Source organism: Neopsephotus bourkii, unplaced genomic scaffold (genome assembly GCF_033783945.1).
Source record: "Neopsephotus bourkii isolate Nb327-2 ecotype Australia unplaced genomic scaffold, CSIRO-AGI_Nbou_v1 NB_114, whole genome shotgun sequence".
In the NCBI taxonomy this organism is placed as follows: Eukaryota; Metazoa; Chordata; class Aves; order Psittaciformes; family Psittacidae; genus Neopsephotus; species Neopsephotus bourkii.
In genome coordinates, this window is record NW_026900631.1 from 628,704 (window position 1) to 655,082 (window position 26,379).

A 26,379-nucleotide genomic window follows, 5' to 3' on the forward strand; every position below is an offset into this window, starting at 1 on the left:
CCAATTCTATTCCATAAAGAACTGAAAGGCTTTTTTGTTTTTATTCCAAAGCCAAATGAAAACAATTTTTGAACTTCAACAGTTGTTGGAAAGTGGAATTGTCATTTTGTGGACAGCACCACTGAGCATATGGTGTTACTGTCAAATAAATCTCGTTTAATATCAAAATGAATAACGTTGCACTGATTATGTTCTTTGGTGTATTTTTAACTCACTTAAATCCTATCTCTTCTCATCTAAACAGACCTTTCAGAGAATCAAGGAGTTTTGTTGCAGAATTAAGTCCATTATGCTATGCAACACATTTTGCTATGCAAGCTATCCATTTTATTATGGCCTTTGCTTTGCAAGGACCACCACAACAGGAAAAAGTCTGTTTGTTTCCTCTTCCTGGGAGCATTGGAGGTGTTGCAAGAAAGCCTGTTCATCAAACAAGTTATAGTTCAGTTTTGCCGTTCCAAGTAATATGGATAATCTGGAGAAGTACTCTTAATTTTTTCCTAAGGGAAAATATTCCCTCTAGGTCTCAAATATAGGGTACAAAAAAGTATTTTAATATATTTGAACTCATGACATGTCTGTGAGGTACAGCGGTGTAACCACATCCGTTACACCTAAGGGGAGCTGGGGTGTGAAAAACTCACATCCTTGAGTATTTTGGTGCAAAAACCCTTGACATTAAGGGTCTTTGCACCCTTTCATTTCTTTATTTTTAAAAGAGGTATAATTGTTCTGCAGTTTGCTTGCATTCAGTTTTATTTTGAAACTTCTGTCTGAAGTAGGAGCTGCACACATATGGATCAGGCTGAACAAGTCATTTCACCCCACTCTGTCTCAATTTCCCTGTCTATACGGTGAGAATGATGAAACTTCTATAGAAGTATTGAGTACCTATGGGCAGAAAGAGTGGTTCAGTTAAATTTCACCTGACACAGAACAGACTGAATGTTTTTTTCTCTGTGTCCATGTTCCTGTCAAAAGATATAGGACAGTTAGTACTCATAAACTAGCATCATACTTTGATGTGCTACATCTTTGTCTGGTATTAACAGGCATAGCTCCATCCACAAAGCTGCACCCAGTAACCAGCAGAAGACATACAGCTGTAGCAAGGAGCAAAGGCAGGCACAGCACTTCCCAGGATTTTATGCTGACTTGAGCTCCTTTTGTCCAGTACTTGACAAGGGGCCCAGGCTAAATAGGAGGCCACAGGGCAAAGGGCAAAAGAATGATACTAATTCACAAACAGCCTCATAAAACTACTCTTATTGGCTCTTTAAAAAGTTGTAACTGTCTGCCAAAAGAACTACACATGGATGAGGTCACCACGAGCAGTCAGCAAGCCCTGCTATGCAAGAGAAAGATCTGGTCATGTTTTGCTTAAACCAATAGAGAGGTAGGTACAACAGAGGGAATCCTAGCCTGGCTAGCTGGCCACGGTCCACCTACTTTCTTGTCAGGCAGTCACCAGAAGTGGACAAATTTGTGCTTCAGTCTTAACTTAATGGTGTCCATAGGTTAAAAAAATATATGTGATCCAGCGAGTGTTTCTGTAAGATGCTGATTCCCAATCCAGCAAACCACTTCAGGATGTGAAAGTATCATTGTTTTCATTTGTCATTACCTGCTGTTTCATACAGAAAGGACCTACCTTGCACACCCACTACTACTGTGGGTCAGGGTGCTCTCTGTGTTTCTTTTTCTTCACATGAACTATCTCATTAAGTAAATAAAAAAGATTGCTGAAGAACACCACCTGCTTTTCTGGTTTCAGTGGGGGAAAAAAAATCACTTTTCTCCCCACAGCTTTTTAAATCTCATAAATACATCATTAGAATACCGGATTACTGCTCGGTTCCAGATCATATTTTATTCAAGTATATCTTAGGCTTTCATTTTTGTCTTTTGTCATAACTTCCTTGTCCCATATTTATCAAACAAAGCTTAACTTACAGCTCGTTTTTGTTTGTTTAGTGTGGTGTGGGTTTTTGCCAACCACAAACATAATTTATTTATTTATTTGGTTTGGCAAATGGTAAAGCTTTTTTCTCACATAATTTTCCTTGCAGTTCTCTTTCACTCTTGCTAAACAAATCACTCCATTAAGCAATGAAGCCTGCTACCTCTATATACCCACCTCCCCCACAAGGATCACCTCATTTATCACAAAGATTCAACAGTGAAACAGTCATCATTTTATTTTGCTGCTTTCTTCACGGGACTATGAAGGATAGTTTTATGAGGTTGTTTGTGAATTAGCATCTATAATTTTCCCTTTGCCCTCTGATCTCTCTGTTTGAGACCCTTGGCAAGAACAGAACAAATGAGTGGAACTGAATACAAAACCATGGGAAATGCTGTGCCTGAATTTGTTTGGCTCAACAGCTGGAAGAAAACAACTTAAGTGATGTTAAGCTTATTAATACCACGTGAGAATTAAGGATTTCAACCAATGAGATAATTAGATTTTGTATGCTCTGAAGCAAATAGAGAAAACCAGGCTAACCTAGCTCTTCAGAAAAACTGGTCCAGTTTATCAGGGTTAATCCAAGCTTTGGATGCACAAGTTCTGATGCAGTAAACAGTTGAGCAAGTGGATCCACGAGGACCAGAACCAATCAAGTCAGGTCCAAGCAATCTCTACCAGTGCAAATTTTCTGAAGGCTGGAAGAAATCAGCTTTTTAGCCTTTTTCTCAGTAAGAACACTAGCATGGTGTCTGCAGGAGTTTCCTCTCTTTTAAACCTCCTGCTTTACAGTCTTATTGCGATAACTGTCACATTCAAAACTATTTAAGGGAAAGGGAAAACAAATACTCATACACTCATGCACACAGACACTCACACGTACACACACCCAGAACAGGATTGCATAAACTCCATTTCCTTAGGAAGCAGGACTAAAACTGAAGTGTTTACATGAAATAGCAAAGCAAAGAAGCCAAGGCTTTGGAAGGCTTTCAGCCAGATTCTTGTCTTCTGTAAATCAGTGCGGAGAGCAATAGAGCAGTACCAATTTGCACCAATTTGGGGCATCTGGCCCTTATTCTTGACTAGTCCATTGTATATCCAGTCTTTGCAAAATGAAAATGTCAGGTTTTTGAGACCAGGATCAAAGATGTGTTGGAAAGGACATTTACTAGGGAATTGAAAACCCACAAGGGATAGTGCATGAAGGCTAAATAATATTGTTTTAAAGTAATGGCTACAACATTTTCAGGAAGCTTGCTTTCCCTGGATACATCCCATTTTAAGGCATCACTGTTCAGTCTCATAAAGAACACTATTGCTGACAAAATAGCCTCCAGTTCTTGCTGTTTCAACTACTGCATTGATCAATTTGAAATGTCTGTTTGCCTGACATGACGGGGAGCACAAATGATCTGAAATGTGATATGGCGTTGCAAGATGATTTGAACTACTCTTTACATCTTTCTTCCTTTTTTCAGAAGAATGACAGTAAGCCAAAAGAGTAAATGAAACCTGATTTAGGGAAGCACCTACCACAGTTATGGCCTGCTTTGATTCATTGTCGTAAGTAAAGTTACTATGTTCTGTTTCATTCATTAACAAAACTAAGCAAAATAAAGAAAAGGAACTACCAACTAAGTTCCTCTGACTACAGTTCATTGGGCCACCTTTGTTCCCAAGAGATTTGTCTACCTTTGCAAGCTGCTGAATGTATGTATAGTGTTTCTGTCCTAGAGCAAACTATTGTCAGGCAGGAGCCTGAGACAGTGGTCCAAGTTACACTTATTTCTACATTTCATGTGCTTCCAGGAAACTGGAAGCTTCAGCTAGTCTTCATAATGAAAGGTAGAGTCTTCAGAAAGAAAGAGAGAATGAGGCCCTAGGTGAATTAAGATTCATGCCCTTTATGGTACAAAACCTAGCTGTTTAGAAAAATCATATCTTCTAAGATGTCAAGGAAATGTCTTTATAACATGTCCACTGTACACTCCAGAAGAAGAAGATTTAAAAGTAAAAGACCTGACCTTTAGGTCACTCCTAAAGAGTGTTGAGATGGGTCCCTAACTATTTCTTTCTAAGTTGGCTGTTGGTATTGACATACCATACTATTATCTTAAAAAGTATTTTGATTCACTACTTGAAAGCAATTATGTTGTGTGGAAAACAAGGCACCTTTCCTCCAGTCAATGAAAAAAAGACACCCTAAATACAGAACCAAAGCCAACTGTTTTGGTGTCATCTTTGTCATTGTCTGATGAGCTGATTTGAGCCATAGCTCCCAGAACCTGCCCACTGTAGGTGAGACTTTGAACAAGAAATCAGGTAATGTTATGCATGTGTTTTCAGAGAGGCCAGGCACCAGATTTAGCAAAAGTCAGTCATCTGGATAGCAAGGAGATTGTCTGAGCAGGTATTAATTGCTCTGCACAGGTCAAACATATCTCTTGTAATGCCAGATAGAAACATAATTCATAGTCAAAGCATATATGAAAATAGTAACTCACTTTCACATGAGTTTTCGTTGACCAACAGGCTATAGACTTTTCTCAGCTCATTCTTTGTTTCTTCATGGTTACAGGAACCACAGCAGATAAATTAAGATCGTACCCACTTGGCCAGATTCTGGCCCAAGAAATCATACTTCCATATCCTAAAATCTGCAACCAGTTGATTGTTTATTATAGTAAAACATGAATGCATCTAATTCCTTGCCCCAATCCCATGACAGATTCAAAGTACTTCAAGTCCCTGCACCCTGTTGGTTTTGCTGCTCACTAGATGTGTATTGGAATCTGGCTGACCAAGAAGTGACGAGAATGTCTTCTTCCGAGAAGATATTTCATATGCTACAAAATAGTTTAGATTCAGCCAAGCTTCAGGAAAACATAAAATAGTGCTGAGATTAGCTCGAAATCCACCTTTAAACTTCTGGAGAAGTTCAGGCATGGAGCCTAATTTGGGCATTTTCTCAGCTACTTCATAACAGCAAATTCATGCTGAAAGTGCCTCTAAGGAGCTTTATGATGTGACTGATGGGCATCTTTTGAACTGTTCCTCCTCCTGCATGTGATGCCACCAGCCTGATAGAGCATGAAACAGCCCTACTGTTGTTCAACCCTCCCTTTGCTGCTATTTCCTCATGAATCCAAGTGCTACTTCCACAAGAGCATCTTGTTTTCCACAGCAATTAAAAGGTATGTATGTAAGTGTGATACTGAGGAACCACTTGTGCAGACTGTTTCCTATCTTTCAGAACATTTTCAAAATCTCTGTCCCAGTTATTAGAAGAAAATGAAGCTTTACATTTAGAAAAACTGTCTGAAAAGATGCAATGTTTGGCTTCTTTCCTCAGATCCAGAATGTACTATGTGTTCCTTGGATAGTGGACAACATGCTGGATAGTTCCAGATAAGGTATCCAATAACTTTATTTTGTGTCCCCACTTTTCTTGCCCTTGTTCCAGAGAAAATTGGAGAAGTGCCTGTGAAATAATTTTATTGTGAGGAGAGTTCTTATGAAAACGTCCTGTGCTATTTTTCATTGACCTCTAAAATGAACTCCCTAATTAAGTGCAAATGGGAAACGGACTTGGAGCAGGTTGTCTCTAATCTTGGACAAGACAGACGCAGTAAAGTTTATGAACTTGATATACTGAACCTGCCAAAAGTCAATTTTGCTTTTCTTCCACACACTGCACATAGAGTATCTATAACATGTTGCTGAAAATTATGAAAAAAGGGGATTCCTGAGACATCTGTTTGCACTGAAAGTTAAAAAAAAAGGAAAAGCAGATGATATCCCAGATGATACACATTTGTGCAGGTTGATCTTTTATGCAGTAGCTTTTATCTTCTTAAAGAATCTTTTCTTCTTCCTGAGTTGCGACATAATTTAAGAAATTGTGCTCATATTAAAAAAAAAATTATATTCCTATGTACCATGGAACTTATTTCTACTGAACTTACATGTAGGTTAATGGAGAAGAAGAGACTAATCTTAGTTTGGTAAACTGCAGTATGCAGTTATAGGAAAATATGATTGCATTAGAAATGAGTATTTGTATGAATGCAGATACAGCTACCAGACATCTGCCATTTTAAAAACGATGGACAAAAATTTATGACACTGATGTGCCAAGCCAAAAGGGAAGTGATATAATAATCAAGAACCCACCATATGGGCTCAGACTTTCTGTATGGGTCTGAACAATGACACTCCAATATTAGAGAACTTGAAGTGCAAGGTTGCAAGTTAGACTTGAGAACACCCTAAGAGGTAGGGTAGGTATATATGCCATAAGGCTCCCCTGGCTGCCCTCTACCCATGGCAGACACCACTGCAGTGGCCAGAGCTGGAGCCCCTGCAGCTCAGTCTCAGACTGTACGGCATTAAAAGTAATGTAAAACAAGAAGACTTCAAATACAACTGTGAATGCTAATATAATTGAATATAAATATTCTATGGCCTGTAGGCCATAGAATGAATTCAGATACTGTATGAGAATTTCCATGATTTTTTTTCCCAGACCTCTGGCTACTGCTATATGACTGCGTTTCCGTTATTTCCCACAGCAGTGAAAACTAGTAGTAGCTCTTTCAGTACTGGTGTAAACCTGATGGAAGATCAGACTCAGACACAAGAGATTTATTCATCTGTTTTATCCAAAAGTATATAACCATCATAATCTGAAACGTGTTTTGTACCTATTCACATACATCCAAATGCTGTTAAGCAATACACATAGGAAGCCTCTTCACCATCCTTTGTAACACATCTGCTGGAAAGATCACCTTTCATAAGAAAGGAACTCTTTCCTTATGAGTGACTAAGCTCCTTTGAAATCCTTTTTTATTTCCCAGGGATGTATTTTTCCCTAGAAAGAAATATACTCCACCCTACAGGTCTCTCTTCATAAGATCTTCATTTGGCTCCTTGACTTTGCCCTTCATTAGTAACTTGTCAGGTTTCTAGGTAATAAGAACGCAGGGCCATTTTCCTCTTTGGGGTCTGCAAGCAAAGACAAGCTAGAAAGTAGAATTACAAATGTGTGAGGAAACTGATGCTCCTACCATTACAAGAAGCTGTTGTGGTAAATAACTGATTGACGTGTCATGTCACCAATGCAAGTGACATGAAAAAGAAGATCTGCAGTGTTTTAAGATAAAGAAATAGGGCAAGAAATGTCAAGTGATGGGGTCATTAGAGTACATTCTGGGGTTTGAATTTGCTCACACTTCTGCAGCGCATATAAATGGTTGTATCTTTCTTTGATAGAAGCATCCAAACATGAATGCATATTTTATGTAGCATATCTAAGGACTATGTGGGTGATTTCAGAGTGTTCTGAGCACAAGGGAAGCAGGACTTCTTCTCTAACACAGATTTACTACCTGCCACTTGGCAAAAAAAAAGTAACTTTCCATTTTTAGCACTCTCTCTTGCAAAATACTGAATGGCCTCAATTCTCCTGATGCCTAGAACTTTGCACCACATGGCCCTAGCTAAGGTAATATGATGTGCATAAACCAAATGGTACCTCACAAGTATACAGATGGTACTTTCACTGAAAGTCAGTGGTGGCCACACACGTGCAGGCATGAGAAGATATTGCTGTAGAAGCTGCATATAGAAACTACATCTAAATTTTACTGTTCTACAAAACTGCTCCTTAAAGCTACTTTAAATAACAAACGTCATCATTTAGTCTAGCAGATCAAAACACAGCATGGAAGTCCATCTGTGCTATTCAAAGCCCTCATGCTGCCAAACATCTTAAATCTAATCTAATTTGGTTTATGTGTACTTATTAGCACCTACATCTGGGTTACATCACTAAAATCTTTCTTAGGACATTGGCATTTCACCAGTAAGTCTATTTTAGCTTGATTTGTCTTGACTTTGTCTTTCTTTTGATTCTATCATGATCTTTCCCTCCAGATTTAATATAAAGGGGTCCCTGACATTTATGGAACAAATACCTGCTGAAGTCCCTTGGGATTTTGAGTCCAAGAGGAACAATAAAAAAGGCTTATCTTGAATGTAAGACTTGGTAAACTGATTTCTCGTAATAGACATGAGTGCATCATGATTCTGAATTTGGGTTGTTTCCTGGAGACAGCCCTGAATGTCAGGTGTCATGAAAGCATAAAAACACTTACTTAATAAACAGAGATCCCTGTGACAGTCTCTCCATTGATTTTTTCACCTCATAAATATGTCACTTTAGCTCCATGCTCTTCTTGAGAAACTTTCCACCTACTCTGATGGAATGGAACTATCCTGGAAGTATTTAAAGACAAAGTTAGGCTTCCATTTAGGCTTTTTCTGGAGAGAAGAAATATTAATTTAAAAAAGGAAAAAAATAAAACCAAACCAAAAAGCCCCCCAGAAAACAACAATACAGGTTCCATTTTGGGCTCAGATATATTGGATCATCATGTCCCATCGTTATTTTGTCCCAAAGAGGCCAGCCCATGGTCAAGTGTTGCCATGTGGGAGAATTCAAACACAGTTTGTCTCTGGGCTTTCAGAGCTGCATATGCTTTGGCAAAAGAGTAAGAAGTGGAATAGAAGAGACTGGGAATGTCTTGCGGGCTCTGTTACAGATTTTCTGTGTCATTCTGTAGGCAGTCTTTTAGGTCCAGATTTTCAAAAGTAATCAATTAGATATTTGGCAAATTGATTCTGAAAAAGTGTTGGCTTGTACAACATCCAAATGCAAAAGTTGCACACCCTTAGTTCATGGCTGTTATGGAATTCTGCAACATTCCCTATAAATGCTGACTTTGAATACCAAATAAATATGTTCTTAATCATTTTTTATTAATATGATCTTTCCTTCACATCATAGTAAAGATAAACTTGATGCTGAATATGCAGACATTCTTCAGAGCAGGGATTACTGAAAGACTTCCAAATAGGAAGGGCTGAACGTGTGAAACTGTTCGGTTTGGATGAGAATGCTAATACAAAAGAAACACAATGAAGAATTTAAAAAACTAATATAAGGAATAAAGAATGTTGCTGCTTTTTGCACTTTGTACTTCAAAAGGGCCTGTGGATCATGTTCTGGCAATGAGATGTGCTACTGGGCTAAATGAACTTCTTGAATCCCACTGGGCAATTCCCACAGGCAGACACGGAAATGTGATGTGTGATGCAGGCCAAACTAAGGTCCTGCAAATGTGTTCTCAGTCATTACTCATCTTATGGGAGTGCAATGCACTCTTCAAGATTTGTAAAGTGCTTGAGATTCTCTTATACAGGGTGTGAAAAATCATAAGTGTGTGTGAGTGCATGTGTGTCTGCACATGCTTCTTGGAGAGGGCTTTAATTTATGGACAGAGACCTTTGCACACAAATAAACACAGTCATACATAGTTTCATGTCCCCTTGAATTAACCCATCTGGCCAGACTTCACTGGCATGGACTGGATTCATGCAGATAATGAGAGAGAAAAATAGAAGGATTAGAGAAGCAAAATAGGAAGAACAAATGATCTTAGGGAAGACGAAGGAGTCTAGACCTAGTCTGTAGAAAATGTATTTTAAATGTCAGATTTTGCTCCAGTATCTACCTAGCACAACTCTTGACACAGTTCTTATCACAGCGGTATCTATGGACTCAGTACCATGTGATGTGGAAACTTGCACACCCTAGCAAGTGGTCCCCTGGGAACTTATTTTCTCTTTTCTTTGCTTTTTCAGTACTGTCAGAATAGCAGCAGTTATGCTCAAGATTATGTGTCATGTTGAGCTACAGCTTGATCATGTCACATTTCTGTCATACATTGACATTGGGTTCAAATTCAGTGATCTTCTATGGAAAATCAAAGTTATAAAGTGAGGTCATTCCCAGTGAGCAAACACAATAAATAGAGGATATTGATTAAAAAAATGGGAATGTAAAGTTACTTTAAATATTGCCATTATGGGAGTTTCGCCCTGTGTTTAAAGAGCACTTGACAAAGGCGTTTCTATACTTAAAACAAGCTCTTAGCAAATGAGGCAATATTTCATCAGGGTTTATTTATCATCATATTCAGTCTGATTGAGTTTAGTAAAGGAGATAAATACAGAGTCTAATTGTTCAAATATAACCAGCTGGTACACAGGCGACCTTTTCATTGTTGCTTCAATAGCAAAAATGTGACTCCTTTTGCACACAGAATATCAGAGCAGCTCACAGATACTGTGTCACCAAAGCCAGTTTACTGACTACTTGCCAAGAGAATTCACCCTAACCCCTAGGAGTTTTTGGTCCCCATGCTGCTGTTGTCAGCAAGCTGTGGAAAAGGATCAAAAGGAAGATGTGCATCTAGAAATCGGAAATCGACTTAAAAATCCTCAGTTTGTAGCTGGTGAAGACCAGACCTGCCATCAGATATATGCCGATATGAAAGCTGTCTCACCTTAGTTTTCACTTGAAGCTTTTCTTTTATATGAATTAAATGCACGGATTCAAGCGATAAAAAAAAAAAACAAAACAGAGTTGAAAAGCAATGCTTGAACCTTACTCAGAAACTTAAAGAATTTCTTCTGTGTTCTTTCCCCCAGATTTAATAAATTTTCTGACTCCTAAGCCCAGGGAAGTTCAACTTTGCTGATCCTGACTTTAACACTGTAATCTTCAGCCCATTCAGTTGGGCTCCTGCTAGCTTCAGCAGCTCTAGTGATGTTTTCTTAAAAGCCATCTTTGATATGTGCTAATCCGTTAACCCCTTCTTTCTCCTCCTCATGGCTGTTACAGCAAGAGAAGTTAAGAATAAGGACAGTAATTTTTAAGGGAAACTGTATTCTTGGTTTCACTTGTTGGTGCATGAAGTCTTGGGAGTGTGGGAGTGTGACCAGCTTGATTTCCAAGTACACAAACCATCTGCCAAGATCTGAGTAGACTTTATCAGGGAGAAGGCTCAGTTGCTGCCTGTGTCTGACTAGTCCAAAGGGCTTTTCTGTAGCCCAGATCAGGATCTGCAATCATTTATAGAGCTGTTCAGGAAATTTAATTTCTTTTTCTTTGGGAAAAACAAAACAAAACAAAACAAAACAAAACAAAACAACAAAACAGACGTTATTTTATTTCAGTAAAATCATTCACAATCAAAGAACAGAAAACACAGCCTATTAAATCCTGCTGTTTGAATTACTGAAAACAAAACAAAAAACTCCAGAAAAGTAAACCCATATTTCACTTACTAGGGACCTCAAGTACTGTTCCTGGGACTGAGTTTCTTTGCCTTAAAGTTCCTTTTTACCAAAAATTTTCAACTAACTCTCAATGACCAGGGCCGTGGACCTACTGTTGAAAGCAACAGGAGATCTGGAACAGAATCAGCCCTGCCGTGATCAAAATTAGGATTTCTCTAGATTATCTTTTGTGTAGGAATACTCTACACTAAAGCTACAGAAGAGAACTGCGATAGAGCATAATAGAGAAATCATCCAGAAGACTCTGAATAGCAGGCAGGAGATTGTCTCAATGTAGGCATCTGCACATTAACAGTGATCCAGCTAAAACAAAGCTCACAAGAAAACCCCTTTCCTGTTACATACTCTTTGGTTTCAGACAATGCAGATGAAGGTGTGATACCCATTCCTTTTCAGAGAACTCAGGACAAACAGTACTCACCTTCCCCCAAGGTCTCATGCATCACTATTGACCTGCTCCTCTTAAACCACTAATCCATGACTACCTCTGAATGAAACAGAATATTAAAAGATATTTCCTCCTGAGCCCAGTAAAGAGCTTGAAATTCTTCCAACTCTGCTAGCCTGCTAATCCTTAAATTATAGATGTTTTTTTAATCTGGTCTAAGTGGGTGTCTCTGCTCTTAGTCACTGACAGACATGCCTTAATTTTGGTGTCTGTTATCCTGGAATTCCCTCAGCTGTACAGTGAAGGATAAGCTACATTGCTGAGCTCATCATATGGCCACCATAAAGAGGAAAAAGAAAACTGACTTAGATTGTAAAAAATGGGTTCTTAGAAACAGTTCTCCAGGTTGGCTCTGCAAAAAGACGTTCCAAAAGCTTAGCCTTCAAGTGGCAATAGTTCTTTGAGTCTTTTAGAAGCTATTGGCCCTGGAGCTTTATTTGCACTCAAACTTAGTGCCTGGATTTTGCAAGCTTAATGATCTGCCTGTGGCTTGCAGGGCCAATACTGGGAGCCAGCAGGCGTTCAGTCCATTGGAAAATTGGGCCCGTTATCTAAATCCGGCCCACAGAAATCTAATCTTAGCCAGGAGTTTGTACCATTTGTCAGCACACAACTCTTCCTTCTCCCCTCAGAGGTTTTCCAGATTGCTTGTATCGCATTTCATTGGGTACTCCTCTTATTTTCTGAGTAGCCTTATGCCTTTTTTTTGGTTGGTTGTTTTTGTTTTTGGACAGCTCTGTCAAGAGATTTCATAAGGTAACTTCATTAAACTTAAGGAAGTTACCACACTGACAGTTTGCAGTGTGTTGTGAAAGGTGTAGTGACTTGGAAAGTCTGACTCGTTGTCAAAATGAAATGTGCTAGTGCTGTGTGTAAAAACCCACTGGCCCCTCAGGGAAAACAATGAAAATATTCAGCAAAGACACAAGCCTGCCTTTGTGTTGTGTGTTTTCTGTTTCTCCTCTTCTATCTTTTTGCTGCAGAGCCCCTCTGATAGAAAATTTAGGCTTTGGGTTTTTATTTCCTTGGTAAAGCAGAGCACAGAACTTGTTGTGGTAGCAAATCAGCCAAACATGGGAGTGTAACGACTAATAGCAGTTAAACTGCCATTTGCAAGGTATCTGAAGTGTCTAAAGGAGTTGTGTTGCACAGCAGCCTTCTATGCAGAGTCCAAACATTGGTCTCACACTGACTCACAGCAGGGCCATAATGTGCTCCTAGCAATTCCCAGGATGTTTGGAACTAAAGAACTTATGTGCTAGACCAAGTTCTCCAAGTACCTATACCTATGAAAATGTTCACTGTCACTGAACCTGTTGTAAGTGGTTTCTGTATCAAGTGCTTGCTTGATCTACAAGTGATTATATTAGTTCCTACAGCTTCCAAGCATGTTGCAAGGGAACAAAAATAACCTTTTACAAGCCAGTGAAACTGACAAGGAAGAGAGGCAGTGGAATCATCTTGCCTGCCCCATGCTTATCACCACCACTGTGGAACAGGAGTAGTTGTTGGTGTACCGTTTGCTCTTCAGTGCTCCTGATGCCAAGATGAAAGCTGTTTTTTCTAAAGGGCTTGCCTTTTCCTGTACACGATCCCCTGAATCTGAACAATGCATAAGTCCTTGTGTAAGACTGAACTCCATCTGTGTGCCTGGAAGGTATAAACACCGCCAAGCTCCAGGTGTTCCCCAAGGAGGTAGTTACTTCCTCTCTTCCAGTTTCATGGTAGATTTCCCCATACAAGATCCATGGCGTTGATCTTTGTGATAAGTGGTTTAGGAGGGACCATACACAGTTCTTCAGAGGACCATGTCTCACCTTTACTTATACATTAAGCCTTTAAGAACAAACTGAGAGACCTCCTGGCCAAAGAAAGGAGATGCTGCATAAGCTTATTTTTCTCTCTTCCTGTCACATTGCTATTTTGTAAGAAGATTGATCCATGCCTTCAAAGAGCAGGAAAATCCAGACTTCACTGAAGCTAATGGTAAAGAATTCATTTTTCACAAATCCAGGGTTTCTCTGTCCTGTTTCTACCTAAGTGTATCGGGTACACTGGAATTTCATACTGCACTTTGAGGGGAGAAAATCCTTCCTACCTGCAGTAGGTTGGATCCTGAAGAAGAAGGGTTTGCTCACTTGACTCTTTCTGAAAAGCTGCCATCCTTTCCCCTGACTTATATTAGACAAGACCTCATTTATTTACATCCAGTCTCATTTACTGTCATGGCAGCTCTCTGGAGGTGGGAATGGTGCTGACTGCACCATGAGTGAAGTATCCATCCATGCATTTTAGCCCACGTATGCCTGTGATGGATGATCCACCATTAAATAAGGAGTCCATGCCGACTCTTGAGAAAGAGATTAACAGGTAAAAGTTCAAGATGTCTGTGTCTGGCAACGCTTTCACTGCTGTGCCATTAGCAGTAACACAGACAAATAGCAGCACAAAATCTTCAGCAATAAGGCAGTGTATTTTATGAAGGAGGAAGAATAAATTACACAAACATAACATCAGACCTTTAAAAGGCTGCATTGTGCAAGCCATTTTCTGTACTCAAAATGCTTTCTCCTTTCAATTTTTCATTGTCTCTTCAATTTGTACTCATTGTTCTTAACAAGTAAAGAAGCAATACCAACAAGGTTACGTTAGCTGAAGTTAAAACCAGTACGAGGTCAAAGCCAAATAAGCTTGTTTGTTAGAAATGAATTCGTCCTTTTGTTCTTTTATAATGAAACCAGTTATCCTATATTGATACAGCAAGAGGCTAACGCTATAACCATCTGGTAGCAGATCGTATGTACCCCCTGGGGGTGCATCAGGCCCTGCAGCCATGCCAAGCCCCAGGGGGAAGATGGAGCTTTCTGTCAGTTGCTGCTAATCCACTAGAGGCCATTGTGACACAGAGTAAAGGGTGCCTGGCAGAGCATTTCACACCAGTGCTGCTCAACCATCCTTTTCGTCCCATTCAAAATGATGAGCTAAGGGCTTTAGGTAGTAAATATTCAAGGGGCAGCGAAGTGGAGAAGTGATTCCTCTGGATGTTGCGAAATTTCCCATGTATTACAGAGGAAATTCTGCTAGGCAGAAGCACGGATTTGTGCATGCAGTTCGTGTTTCAGCAATACAGAGTGTATCTTGTCGTGGCATTTTGAACAGGACGTGCAGTGCTGTGCAATTATTTGCAATCTAGAAGAAGCATCCTAATGATTTCTTTTCTTATTTACAGCATTTTCAAAAAGCAGCTGCCCAAGGGTTGTTGAGGAAATACTGTGATGGCAGTTAGAAGTTAATTAGCTTGCACTCATCCATGAAAATGGGAGCAGAAAAGGGTGATTTTTGAAGGAAAATTGTGTTTCTGCTGGGGTGGAAGATGAGCTATCAGGAAGCTTCAATTTGCCAGTGATGCAACTGGGGAAAGGGAGAAAAAGAATCAAATAAGGGCAAATACAACTGTCAGGAGGATAACACAACAGTGAGAAAGGAAGGAAGAGATACCCAAAGGGGCAAGACTCCTGGCCACACAAGCCTGTACATCTGAAGGCAGTGTGATCATTTCTAGCAACTCCTAGGCTTGCCTTCAGAGAAAAGATCTGATTTCATTTGTCACTTGTCATTTCCATTTACCTCTGCAGCTACCTGAAGGTACATCAATAGTATTTGATGAAATGATGTAAAGAGGTCAGCCAAGTCTGGTCTTCATTTGAAGAGAAACCCTGCAAAACTGGCTAATTAGTATTAGTGAGATAATTCTTCATCTCTTTCTTTTTATGTACTATACAACATACATCACACAAAAAAAAATAAATATATATATACATATATGAAGATACTATTTCAGAACTCAGTATAGGAACATGTAACATCTGCATGGAAAAGAAACACCAAAAGGTCTGAGATAATGCAGTGTCATCATGTCAAACAGATTGTTTCTTGTGGGTGCAATATCATAACCTTTCTTGTTTTGGGATTTAGGGATCGGTAAACTAATGAGCCTTTCTCTGATCTTCCTGATACTGGGATAGATCAGGAAAAATTCCACTGACGCCAACCAACTTGACAGTTACCCAAGTTGTGGTATATGCAGGGTCAGGCTCCCCATCTCAGGGGAAACATGAACATCGCCTCTCTTACCTTTTACCTGAAGCACCTGGAAACACATTCATGTGTGGCAAATACTTCTCTGGAAAACAGGACAGCTTCTTCCATGTCTGAAGGGACTGATCCCACCTGTTTTTAAGGCAGTGGCTGCTCATTTTGTGAGGGTGTTGGGGAACTTGGTCAGAGAGTGGCTGTCAGCATCGAGTCTAAAATTAAGGAAAGGAGGAAACACTGATTTATTGCCCAAAAAGCAGATCTTTTATTTAAGAAACAGAAAGTTTGCACACACATGTTTTCAGACAAGATTTTTTTCAAGGAGAATGTGAGAGACAGAGAGTAGAAAAGCAGTGCTTGTGAGGTAGGCAGGATTTTTTAAACAGAAATACATTCACTTAATGAATAAAGCATCAAACCTGCACTGCAAACCCTGTGTTTTTAAAGGTTTAGAAAGCTAATATAATGTGAATCCAGCCATATAATCCTGTGTTCAAAAAATGTGAAATAATAATAACAATGTAACCTCATCCTCTGTATTTCCTCATTTCCTTAGGGCCACGGTTTCAAAAGGTCTTAAAAAACATAGCAACAATACATTCCAACACTTCCCTCTGATTATGGGAAAGCACCCTGCCCTCCAAGCCTAGGTAAGTGTTGACGTGCTCAGTACCTCCAACCTTTTCCTCTACGAGCAGTTAGAGGGATGGGTCACACGTGTGTGTGGTAGGGGTCAGGTCTTTATTTCAGTTTTTGGGCCTGGCCCAGCAAGCATTTAAAATTAGGCTTGGGGTTTTGTTATCTGAAGAAGTTTCATGGGTTTTCACTGAAATACTGTGTCATGCGTAGCACTGCTACCAATGAGATTCTGGGGAATTGAGCTCCCTCTGCAAACATAGATACTAATCTGCATTTACAAGAGGGCGCATTTCCTTTCAGACTAAAAATGCATCCCCCCCAAGTTGGTCTTTTAAATGACCTGTGAGGCCCTCATCCTGCGATAACACCACCCTGCCTTCCCCAGGCAGATTCCTCTATCTGCACGGCAGCCTCGGACTCTTTCTGGGGTTGTGCACGACCTCAGGGACCTATCAGCATGGAGCCTCCTGGAAGATGGATGGCTCCAAAAAAAGTGAGGGAATAGTCAGACTTGGTTGGAAATGGTTAGCAACTTCTCTAGGGAAAGCCTGAATAACTGACAGGAACAGGAGCAGGCATGGATAGATCTCTCATGCAAACCCTGGCTAAATGTGAATAGTACAGTGGACGTCAGTAAACCACAAAGAAAATGCTTCTTTTAATAGTGATCGTGAGCATTTCTACTTGTGCTGAATATTTAATTTGAGATTCTTGGGTAAATTTATAGGTATTTACTTTTTTCGTTGCATGGGTAAACTATGGTATCATGGAGGATTTGGCAGCTGGTTCTCTGCAGATAACAGCTGCAGATCTGGATCCATAACTTAGGAATCCTGATCACTAGATAATTGCTCCACAATGCATCCAGAGCATAAAAAAACCAAACCAATAAATCATCTCTCTTTAAACAATATAAACTAAATTGTGGTTGTTGTTTTGCTGTTTTGCTTTTTTTGAAGGTATTTGGATCTGTTTTTCTCTTGATTTTGAATCTTCTACGACAAAATGAGCTCTTCTCTAGTGCTACCGTACTCTAATTCATCCAATTTATTTGGATCCATTCCTTAATTTTAAAATAAGGGATGCGAAATTGTTTTGAACTGTTTTTTTCACCAACTGACTTTAGTTCAGGTAAACCCTCTGAGGGATTTGGCTATGTTTGTAGTTTTGGTGATTTTGTAATAAATATGCAATTACTATCAGAACAGCCTTTCCTCAGCTGGGAGAAAGCCACACCATCACCATATTCTGGTGACTGCAGCAGCACATGTTATGACAGAAATGCTTCAGTCTTGAGCATAGCTACTTCCCTATTTTTTTTTTAATTGTCTATTCGTGCCAAGAATATTTGCCTTTCTTCTTCTTCTTCTTCTTTTATACACATGAAACAGAGTTCTCCATTACATTGAGCTTCAAATCTGCATTTTCCAGTGCCTGGAGAAGATTTGTTCTCAGCCCACGCTGTAGCTCTCTTGGGTAAAGTTTTTAGTACACAGTGAGGAGTGCATCACGCTTCAGCCATAACTGGAATGTGCACAGCTTTGTGAAGTTTCTCAGAATGACTCAAAGAGTGGAAGCAAATAAAAAACCACAGAGATATTTGTATCTTAAATGTGCTTCAAGTAACTGCATTATTACCACAGCACCTCCTAGGCTTCCCGTTTTTGCAGATTGCACATTGTCACCACTTCCTAAATAGCTGTGTTTATTTATTGAAACTCAAGGGGTTTATTTAACACCTCACATAAAAAACACTTCTCCTTATACAAGTCATTTAAGCCAACATCTCCAAAGTTTGGTGCCTATAACAACCCACCTTAATCCTTATTTAGACATGCATGCAAGTAGCTTTATTTTTAAGCAATATGAAGCATTTCTGGAAACCATACTTCTAATTTCTTTGATTGCCTTTCTTTGAAATTAGGACCCAGCTCACCAGTGCATTAAAAGCCCAGTTGATATAAGAGTCCTGAGTTATGGCAGGGGCTGCAATCAGAGCACTCATATAACTTTATAAGTGAAACATAATCTTGAGTGAAGTGCTGGACTTGAGACTATTGCCTATGACTGGCACACATGGAGTTGAGGTGAGATTGCAGTAGAAATGAAAGCTATGCGGTCATGTCTCACTGTGGATGGGGGTCCAGTGTATAATTCCCATAACCCTTTTCCAGAATCCCAGCACTGTCACTTAGATTTGGAAATGTTAAAGTGAACATCATCGTGTGCTCAGTCATTAAATTCTACAGCCAGTGGAAGGAAACGTTTTGGGAGAAGCTAGGAGTTTGTTGGAAACATTCTGTAAGAAATACCAGAGATCTCTTCCCTTACAAAAGGAGAATGCGTTAAAATTACTTTTTGTTTGTGACAGACCACACACTTGCTCCCATCATATTGGATGTGGTGTAACTGAGTTGGAGGCTGTAAGGGTAGGTCCAGCGGAGCTAAAAATGTGCCTCAGGAGGCTGATGGCTGCTGTGTCAGAGAACCACAGCAGCACTTCTGGTATGGGCAATGAACAGCAGTGAGCTGGGGAAGTGGCAAGTTTTAGATTGTAATTTTGCAGGTTTAAGCCTCTGCCAAGCCCATAGTGTCAGCCAAAACCACAGCATTGCAAAATGTGCCTTAACAGCAAGCCGAAAAATCAATATGCCTTCCTTATTTTCCTGGAGCATGACAGAAAGCCCTTATAGTCAATAGCTGTCTTACTGTCAGTCTAAGTGGGCACTGTATAAAATCCTGGTGGACAAAAAGTAACAGAGGGAAAATAAGGGACCCACTTGCACACAGAGGACACCTTTATTATAGGAGCTTTTCTGTGAAGGAAGCAGATGGGGTTTGTGCCATATAAATAGATAAAGCAGTCTTGCATGTAAGGCATCAGTAGCAGTGCATGTTAAGGACTACCTATTTAAGTTCATTTCTGCATAGTAGATCAAGTAAGGAAATGCTGAACTGTAAACCTCTGCTAATTTACAAAAGGGCACAACAGTAGGTAAAAGCATAGCAAATTAGGAGATTGGATTGACAGCACTGTATAAATCTTGGTTGGTAACACTACTTAGATGGCCAAGATCCTAAGAGCACTTATATAATAAAAATGTGCTCAAGGAAATATTTGCAGATTGAAGGGAAATGATAAGAGAGCAAATTATTTGCACAATTGTACTCAGCTATCTATAATTGTGGTTTATAATGAAAATAGGAGGCCAAATTTGATCTCTAAATGAGCGCAGCTCCACAGGTCTGGCTTGTAATTTACTAATAATTTATCTGAAGATAAATGACAGCATGTAAGGTTACTCATTGTTTGCATGGATTGACATTAATTCATATATAAACACTTTCTTGCACTTTCAAGCATACAATGATGGAAGTTCTGCAGACAAAACCAAAAATACAGTCTCTTGAGTCAGACTCTTTCTACCACTGTGTTACTGAAATTTCCAATCATCATCTCATGACAATAGTTTCAAGGGATTTATGAAAAAGTAGCAAAGAATACACTTTTCTGTAATTTACTATTTCCTGTAATTCATCATACCATTTTTCCCCCAAATCGCTTTGACTTTTTTTCAGGAGTATCATATATCACAGTCCTACTGCTGGTGACCCTTTTTCAACTGATATTCTCCTGCTTTTGTGCATTGTTTATTAATTGCTGTTTCATTGAAAAGACAACTGTGAAACTAAAAGGCAAAGTAAGAGACAATGGGATAGGGTAAGACGGTTGACTAGAAAGCTACCCCCGCAGGGCTTTCTTGGTTACCAAAACAAACCAAAGAGATTTAGATAACTTAAAACTTCAGTATTACTCATCAAGTACATGAAGTTCTGTAGTCTGGGCTTCACAGAAGGTCAAACTAGATGCATTCTGTTTGTTTGGTATCTACTCAAATCGATTGAAACCACTGGCAAATGTTAAGGGTAGCCACACCAAGTACATTAGGAATGGATTCATCTTTGAGAACCATAACTAATGATGTTAAAGTAAAATGAAAATAATAGTGGCAACATCAAGGAGGAAATGCAAAGTAACATATAAGGGCTGGCTAAGATTGGAGTCTGCAGTAATTGCTTCACCTATGAAGCTGAGAGAAGTGCCACAAGCTCTCACTTTTTGAGTGGTTTATTTAGTAAGCTAGAAGATGAGAAATAATCATTTATTTGGATAGGGTTCCTAGACATAAATAAAAAGCATACCACAATTTTATAAGCACAGGAATTACTGTCCTACAGAGGAAAATATGAACATATTAAAGGCAGTATTCCAGAGTTTTTGTATGCTCACCCATGGGTTTTGATATGCATTAATAACTTTACAACTAAACCACTTGAATCCAAGGATGAGAAAAGATAGATTAAGGTGCATGTCTTTTTAAAAGCTACACTTTTGTAATCTAGTTATGTACACTCGGAATGATCTTTCAGGATTCCCAGCAACTATGTGAGGAATGGCTGTAATTTTTTTATTGTGGCAGAAGATGATCAAATAATGAAGGAGCTGGCTGGGAGATGGAAATTTTTCACTCAGCTTCCAGCACTGACACACTCTTCCTGTATGACCCTGGCTAAGTCACGCAATCTCTTTGTCACCCAGTTCCTCATCTGAGCCTTAAGTATGTGAAGAAATGAAGGATTTTTGATTATCTATCTCTCTGAAAAAGCATCTCTAATGTCACACCTCCCCAGGGCATCCTGATCCACAGCACAGACATTAACATCTCTTTGTGAACTGCACATTAAATTGCAGTCTGATTAACCAGATTCACCCACAAAAGTTTCTAGCAATTTCTATGCACCAACAAGGAACTGATGTAGTCCCGATCTCCCATTCAATAGGCTCATGTTCCCCTGGTCGGCGGTAGCAACCTAATGAAAGTTTTACTGGTTATATTCCTCGTTTTATGAAAAGAAAATTACTCTTAATTCAAGCAGTTCTAGGAAATGGGAAGTGTTGCCAGGCGTGTTGTAATTACACAGCTAGTCAGAGATAAGTGTTGGGGCACGGTATTTTGCTGGGTGAGAAAATACTGTTACAGAAATTACAGCAGAAGCCCTTACCCACCTTTACAGCTCCTCACGAGTATATTTACAAAGCGTGTTGGAGCTATGCCACACAAGGTCTTCTCTTTGCCCATGTTAAAATGTGGAGAATAAAACCAACAGCTGGAGGAGCAATACAAACCTTCCTTGGAGTCACCTTGCTTTAAGTGTGACTCCACATTTTAAGGAACAGCTGGAATAGAACCAAAAATAGCAAAAGCCTCAACCAAAGATGTTGCTTGGAAGTACTAGCACAGTTTCTGAGACAGGCAGACTTTTGTCCTTTATTGTCACAGTTTTCCTTTTAGATGTCTTAATGCCTCAGCGATAGTAGACACATAGACTGACACTTCAGGTTTGATAAGAACCATGAAACAGGCATCAAAAGTAAACCACTGCATTTCAAGTGCTGTTCTAGCCCTTTTTCTGTATTAAAAGTCATGAACTGATTTTTCTGTATTTCTCATGTCTTCACAGGTATCCAGGCTGCACTGGTTCGAAAGCAACTCTTCTCCAGGATTATGTGACCAATGCACAGAGAGCATTTTTGCTTTTCTTTGTTGTTTAATTTGTGAAATTGCCTGAAATAATATCACAGTTTCCTCACAATTACTTTGTGTTTTGTTTAGGGAGCTGAATCTGACTCAGTGTACCAGAAGACAGACAATTGTTGGCACCCCTAAATGACTCATGAAGGCCTTGAAGAGGCATCTGGCTAAGTTGTGAAGGGCAGTTGATATTCTGTCAACATGTAAGAGCTTCCAACTAAAAGTACTAGTTTTGTAAGCTTTTTCCATGTCCTTGGGACTTCAAGGGGTGAACACATTCATTTCCTTTCATTTTGCATCTGTGTGATAGCTTTTAAACATAGATAAGATCAAATCTTTCCAACACTGATACCTATGGCAAAACTCCCTCCGACTTCCATGAGACACGGATTTGGTCCATAAGAATCAGTGTCTAGGGAGGATGCATTGGAATAAATGGTGATTGTCAAAGCACATTGGAATTTAGAGCACATTTGTTGCAAAGATAGAAGCTCAATGGGTATGTGATTGTCAGAGTCAATTTTATTTTCCTTTGCTACACATATGCACATATTTGAACCTTGTCATCCTGCAAAGGGAAATACCTCATTAGATTTCACTAGGGTATCTTCAGAGATGTTTATACACTACAGTCAATAAAGATATTTTTTGTTTAATGAATGAAATTCTGGAATAGTCTGTTCTATCAGGAAATCGAAGGAAGTGCATTTATCCCTGGTAAAGATGAGGCTCTACTTTAGAGGGTGCAGAAAGCCTGCAATGTATATTATTTTTCAAATAGTTGAAAGATTTATAGTGGTAAATGAATCCTTTTTCAGTCTCTTGATCATATTTTCTGCAACAAAGCAAATGTTACAAATAAAAACAAGAGTAAACCCAGAGCTTTCCTACATTCTGTATTTTCAATTATGATTTTAACATAAATGAATCACTTGTTCTTTCTTCATTTGGAAACAGTTTTACTTCCCTTTTCCCCACTGGACATATAATTTTGATTTATAAACACAGCAATCTGGAGCAAAGGGAAGTTTTAAGCACAGTACATACTCTTGCTGAGGCCTAGTTTTATTTTGCTTAGAATTTTTATCTTTATTTCTTAACATTTTCAGATCGATTTTAGATTTCTACTTTGGAGATGAAAAACATGGTTGAAGATGACATATTTTGCCCCTTTCAAATTCACACAGGCCTAAGGTTTCATCTTGCACCCAAGGCCTCATTTTATAAACATAGTGAAGAGTTCTTCCAGTTAAAATGTGCTTTTAACTGGGATAAACCCATCTCCCCATGTTAAGACTTATAAATCTTCTCCACAGTGCTATTTACAATCCAGCTACTGCATGCTTACTTTGTTGACTATGAATGAATAAGTCAGTTTTCCACATCACCCCATTTTCTTTGCTGATGTTTTGATTTGGTGTCTATCCAAAAGTCTCTGATCATAGACACATGATTATAAAACCATCTCTTGCACTGAAAACTATTTAAGAAGCAAGCAATGGAATTAACTTATTTTAGATATTGTTTTACACTGCACATTTGAACTTGGGGATATACATTTTTCACAGGGCTCAGTTCTGCTGTGCAGAACAGTCTGATAAGACTGCAGAAGCCAAGAAATTAAATGAAAAGCTTTTCTTTCATCATTCACGACTTGACTTGAGTTTCCGCAACACAGAATCTATGTCTTTTACTCAACTGGGGCTCTTTGAGTGGATACAGGTGTCTCTACCAGTTAAATATTTTTAAATCCTTGAAGAGAGCTTCATAGGTTTGTTTGGATAAAATTGGGATTCTTTTGGTTGTTTGGTTGGTTTGGTTTGATTTTGTATTCCTGGTTTGGTTTGATTTTGTATTGCACTACTCAGATGGAATCTTGATGAAGTGCGAGAGGGGAAAGGCTTAGCTATCAAAGATTTACATGAGGATTTTTTTCCATTCTCTAAGAATCTAGGATATCCAGAAAAGTGTTTTCATTCACAACTTATGCTTGAATTCTGAAAACACCATGTATAAAGCCTGTGGGAGATCCCTAGAACTACTGGCACACGTTTTATATATTAGGATTAGAGACAGGCTGTGTTCTCAACAATAGCATCTGTAATTCTTTCCTTCCCATTACTCCAGACATAAAGGAACTGACATGAGAACTTCTAGATCTGGATCTACTCCTTTCCTTTGAATCCTGAGTGAAATTCAAAACTAGAGAGAGCTGGCAGAGTGCAGGAATCTTCTAGTGACGGAAATAACACAAAGACCAGCCTTGGAAGGCAACTGATCTCAAAGGAAAAGAGCCACTGAGACTTGAGCATAATAGAATTCAAACTCCATTGAAGCCTTTGCTCATTGTCAAAGCTAAAATCCAAATCTTATCCCACATCTCATCCCGAGGTGAAAGTCCACTGCAGTAAGACACTTGACAAGTCCCCTTGTAGGACAGGTATAACACAGTTTGTAAATTGAGCCTTATAGAAACACCTTTTAATCAGAAGAGGACAAGTGTCCTTTTTTATTTTAGAGAACAGGAGATAGCTAAAGGGAATTTGGCATATGGAGAGACCAGCAGATGAGCTGTCTTGGAAGATCTTGCTTTCATTACCTTTGATCTTGCAAAGATCTATGGTATCAGTATTGCCTATTCCAAACATGTCTTTTTGTTTATACTAAGTCCTGGGCATCCAAAAAGGTTGCCTTACATCTCCTGAAACCAACTCCTATATTTTATTATCTGGAATAGAAGAGTACCATGCCTGCCCACATTATTCTTCAATCATATTCCATAGGAATCAGATTTTTTGTCATACACTGACATGTGTGCCTGGCAATTGTAGCTTAATTATATTAAGCCCTTCATAACATACTTGGAAAAGAAATCAGTGTCTTTGTCAGTCACTGACACCCAGGCAATATTTCAGTGTGCACAGCTTTTTCAGGTCTCAGTGGTAGCAGTTAAGATGTCAAGGAATTGGACTGAATTCACAATTTAACTTCAAGAAAAGAGACATTTAAAGGCAACATAGGACTGACTCAAGCTGGTGACACTGGTGATTTTGTGTTCTTTTGTCTTTGCCATTTCCCTTCTTTTCCTTTACTGGAATAAAACATGGAAGAGATAATCTTTTGGTAAACTGTGCTGATCAGCCCCTCAATGGCACCCTTGTTAAGGCTTATATCTTCCCTCTGTGGTTTGACTTCTACTCATCTAACTCTAACCCTTTTCCTGAATTGCCTCAGTTAGGAGCACAGTTGTGCTATGTATGGTCGCACTATGTAATCTGGAGGTGGTTTAGCGAAAGAGAAGTGAGGACAATTTCACTCACTTAAGATCTCTGTTGTCCTCTTTCCATAGGCTTTACGAAAGTGACAAGACACTTAGAGAAGCAGCATATGTCAGATTAATATGGGCCTCTGTTTTGTATTCAGTATTTTCCTACAGCAGCCATCAACAAACAGCATCAAGACACCAACAATACAGGTAAAAAAAACCTAAAAACCAAACCAGAGAAAGTTCAGCAATTGTCCATTGTAGAAAAAATAAATAGAAGATTCAATTTTGAGGCAGGTCATCTCTCTAGGACGATTTCAGATGGGAAAAATGACTCTGGAACAAGAGAATAGAACATCGGAATCCCAAAGAGCAGTAATAGACATTAGCTTAAACACCTCCTAAAAATAAAGAATGAGACTTTGTCATGGAAAATACTGACACCAGCATGTGATCTATTACAGAGACAGGGAGATACAGTACAGAAAGATAGTGGGGATGCAAAAAGAACTATGATATCACAAGTAAAACAACAGTTACAAGGAAAACTGAAGACACATGGTAAGGGAGCAACAGCAACAGATGTTTTCCCTTTAGGTCATAAATGAAAACAGAAATCCTGATGCACAGGAGCTTTTCCAGAGAAATACATCTATATCAGGGCATGAAACACTAGTGAAACAAAAAGAGAACAAAAACCACAAAGAATTAAAGCAAAACAGTCTCCTTTTTGCAAAGAGAATTAGGGCAAACACCAGGTAGCTGGTGATCGGCTGTTGTTTCAAGGAGAGCAATCACATCTCTTCCTACCAAGATGTGCTGTGCTCTTGTGAAGTCTACATGACTTGCTTGCTTAAGGGCATAGTAAATGGCACAAAGTTTGTCCTGAAGTGGTTGTGCCATGCTCTAGTCAGCAATGATAAGCAGAGGGACGGTAAGGACAGCAGCACTGATTGCATGCCCTGAGGCAGACAGCAGGGTTAATGTACAAAGGGTAGGAAGTTGAGTCTCCTCACCAGGGTGCTGCCAGAGCCTGTGAAGTTAGAAATACCCTGGCCGAGCTCAACCAGACCTTACTAGTGAACAACTATCATGTGCTGGTACACTCCCTTAGGGATCTGTAACTGGCCGTCATGAAAGAGCCGAAGGGGCTCTGGCTCTC

General features: G+C 39.3%; 2 long non-coding RNA genes across 2 annotated transcripts in view; both read left to right on the forward strand.

The window, feature by feature from the left end:
* Positions 1–714: 714 nt before the first annotated feature.
* LOC133218562 (uncharacterized) lies at positions 715–16,372 on the forward strand. The gene is made up of 5 exons (XR_009727194.1): positions 715–3,532; positions 4,748–5,163; positions 5,322–5,382; positions 6,541–6,636; positions 16,276–16,372. It is a non-coding gene; the product is annotated as an uncharacterized LOC133218562 (long non-coding RNA).
* An 8,940-nt stretch (positions 16,373–25,312) lies between these two features.
* LOC133218563 (uncharacterized) overlaps positions 25,313–26,379 on the forward strand; it is a 50,888-nt gene continuing 49,821 nt past the window's right edge. Inside the window, exon 1 of the long non-coding RNA XR_009727197.1 lies at positions 25,313–25,427. This is a non-coding gene — a long non-coding RNA (uncharacterized LOC133218563). The remainder of the gene's footprint in view (positions 25,428–26,379) is intronic.